The following is a 3,144-nucleotide window of genomic DNA, read 5'->3' on the forward strand; positions in this document are numbered from 1 at the left end:
ATCCTTTGTCAAGACCTAAGAAAGAGGGAAGGTGTTAGTTACCTCAGAGTACTGTTCATTTAGATAAAAAGTCCTCTAAAGATTTAAGGATATGCCATGAATCCTCATTCAAACAGTAGGATTCTAAGAAGCTTAAGGGCAGGGGCTCCTGGGTGGCTCAGTGGGTTAAATGACTGCCTTTGGCTCAGGTAGTGATCTCAGGGTCCTGGGATCAAGCTCCACGTCAGGCTCCCTGCTTAGCGGGGAGTCCGCTTCTCCCTCTGCCCCTCCCCCTGCTCGTGCTCTCTCTCTCTTTCTCAAAAAATAAAATTTCAGAGAAAGAAAGAAGCTTAAGGGCATTTATTGTCCCTCAACAGAAGCTCAAGGTTGTAGAAGGGTTTGTCTTGAAGAGCTTTGTGAGGATATCTTTTGTCTAATGGAGTGAACCTCAAGAAGATTCAGAAGAGTCCCATGTTTTTAAAATGTGTTTGGGGGAACACTGCCCAGTTGGACTGAAAGGATCAGAGGCATTACAAAGTGAAAAGATATCTTCTGACCCTCCAAATTCTACTAGTAAAATGCAATCTGTGAAAACTACACAGTTGCAAATTTGGACTATTTTCTATGCAAAAGGAAGGATGACTCAGAGGGCAGAACCAAGAGCCCAGAAGGTAGAACCAAGAGCCATGGATGATTATCTCCAGTCCTTGAGTCCTAATCAAGGAATTTCCAACATTTGTCCAGATGGACTTCAGAATTGCTATGGACCAGTGATTCATTTGTGCCAGCATCTCTATCCTTTTTTTTTATTTTTCATTTGACAGAGAGAGAGACACAGCGAGAGAGGGACCACATACAGGGGGAGTGGGAGAGGGAGAAGCAGGCTTCCCGCTGAGCAGGGAGCCCGATGTGGGGCTCGATCCCAGGACCCTGGGACCGTGACCTGAGCCAAAGGCAGATGCTTAATGACTGAGCCACCCAGGCGCCCCCATCTCCATCCTTTTTGAACAGGGATGTCTATGGTGATTATCCTATATGTAGCACCATTGCCTTTTGGGTAAATATAAAGCAGATAACTTGTCTCCTTAGTTCATGGGTCTTCAGATCAAGAGGAACTGTCTTCGAGGAGCTGTATTTAAGGAACTACAACCTTGGGAGTTATTGTAAGTTGTGCATTAGCATGATCAGAGACGGAATAATATGGAATTTTAATCCCGAAATACAAACCAGAGATTAATGGTCAGAAAGGAAGGGTGTATATTCTGAATGGTTTATTGGTCATTGATTCATTGAATTAGATTTGGCTGAGAGTGACAGAAAACCTAACATAACAATGGCTTCAACAAGTTATCAGTTTATTTTTCCCCTACATAAAAAACCTGGAGGTAGATGATTCAAGGCTAGTATAGAAGCTCCATTCTATGAAGTCCTCAAGGAAACAGGCCTGTTGCCAACTTTCTGTTCCACCATACCTAGCATGCAGCCCTCATGCTCCTGTTCTAAAATGGACCACCAACTCTACATTCAAAGCAGAAGGATAGAGAAAGGGGGAAGAATGGGTAAAGGGCATGTCCTTATTATCTCTTAAGGAAGATTCCTGGAATCTACCACATCACAATTTTATTTACATCCCATTGCTCAGAACTTAGTCACATGGTCACATCTAGCTGCAAGAGAATCTGGGAAATACAGTCTTTGTATGGGGTAATAATATGTATAGTAAAAATTCTCTTACTAAGGAAGAAAGAGAGAAAAGATGTTGAGGTAGAGCTAACAGTCTTCTAGAGTCAGTATTGTTACTTGTAGAGAATAGCGTCCACTCTGGGTAGTTTAAACAGAAAGGGCTTTATTAGACAACAGTAGATGGCTTATGAGTATCCAGGTGGGCCAGAGAATCATGCTTAGATGCTGAAAGTTCGGGACAATAGCAGCCATGAGAAATTCCCAACCACACCACATGGCTATTATTGTAGACCCTCAAATGCTGCCACCGTCTAATACTATGACATTAGGAATAGACATTGAAATCTCTGCCAAGCTGCCCCAGAAAAACCAGTGCCTTCAAACTATGCTTGCAAGAAAAGCTGATGTATCGATAGGCATGACTTTTGTCTCACACTTCTCATTTCCTTCATTCCAGTCTTATGTGGATGCATCTATTTGAAAAATACCTCTAGGGGAGTCTGGGAAATGTAGTTTTTAGCTTTCCAGCCTATACAGTATAGGAAGACATACAATATGGGGATTGGACACTGTGTTAAATGAGCCAATACACAGTATAGGCCACAGTCCATCATTGTGTGTACTAGTTATCCATACAAACTTCCCATACTTAAATTTCAAAAAACAAAAGTAACAAAATGTTCCCATCTCATATAATTCAACTATCATAGAAAAAAAATTCTCTCTCTATGAAAGAGACTACCCAATGACTCATGAAGAACAACATCACTCAGAGAAATAGTCATGTCTTATCAATTATAAGTCATAATATGATATTCTGTAATCAAGAAAGAAAATGTGCATAGCTAATACAGTCCTTGTTTCTAACACTGGTCACAGACAATAGCTGGCATTTATAATTTCCTTCCTCTACTTCCTATGTTAAGTTCCATAATATCTTTTGTCTTTTATGACTTTTTTTTACTTTAAATCCTATTTTATTACATATTAGGATTGCTACCTTCTGGATTCTTTTGATTCATATATGCCTGGCATAACTTTTTCTTTCCTATTTTCAAATTTTCCATTTCTTTTGGTTTTAAATATACGCTTTGATAAATTGTATTGTTGGATTTTTAAACTGATAAGAACAGATACTACACTTGATCTTAGCCAAAAGGCCGAGAAGCGATGTATTGTTGGATTTTTAAAAAGTAGTCTGAGAATCTTGGCCTTTTACTTTTGAATTTAATTCAATACATTATTGTATTTACAGTTAAATTAGGATTTACTTCTGTCATGTTATTTTACATTTGCTTCATATTTTATTCCTTTTATACTATTGTCACTGTTCTCTTTAGTCTGTTGGCTAGATTGAGTTTTCTGTTTTTTTAATATTTTATTTACTTATTTGAGAGAGAGAGAGCAAGAGAGAGAGAACAAGTCGGGGGAGGAGCAGAGGGAGAAGCAGACTCCCTGCAGAGCAGGGAGCTCGACTCAGGA

The 3,144-nt window shown here is 39.5% G+C and overlaps 1 pseudogene; it reads right to left on the reverse strand.

Moving 5' to 3' along the window:
* Window positions 1–2,732: 2,732 nt before the first annotated feature.
* On the reverse strand, window positions 2,733–2,834 carry LOC114217249 (U2 spliceosomal RNA; annotated as a pseudogene).
* Between the last annotated feature and the right edge of the window lie 310 nt (window positions 2,835–3,144).

This window comes from Eumetopias jubatus, unplaced genomic scaffold (genome assembly GCF_037043125.1).
Source record: "Eumetopias jubatus isolate StellerSeaLion01/CBP00866 unplaced genomic scaffold, mEumJub1_p1.0 scaffold_4, whole genome shotgun sequence".
NCBI lineage: Eukaryota > Metazoa > Chordata > Mammalia > Carnivora > Otariidae > Eumetopias > Eumetopias jubatus.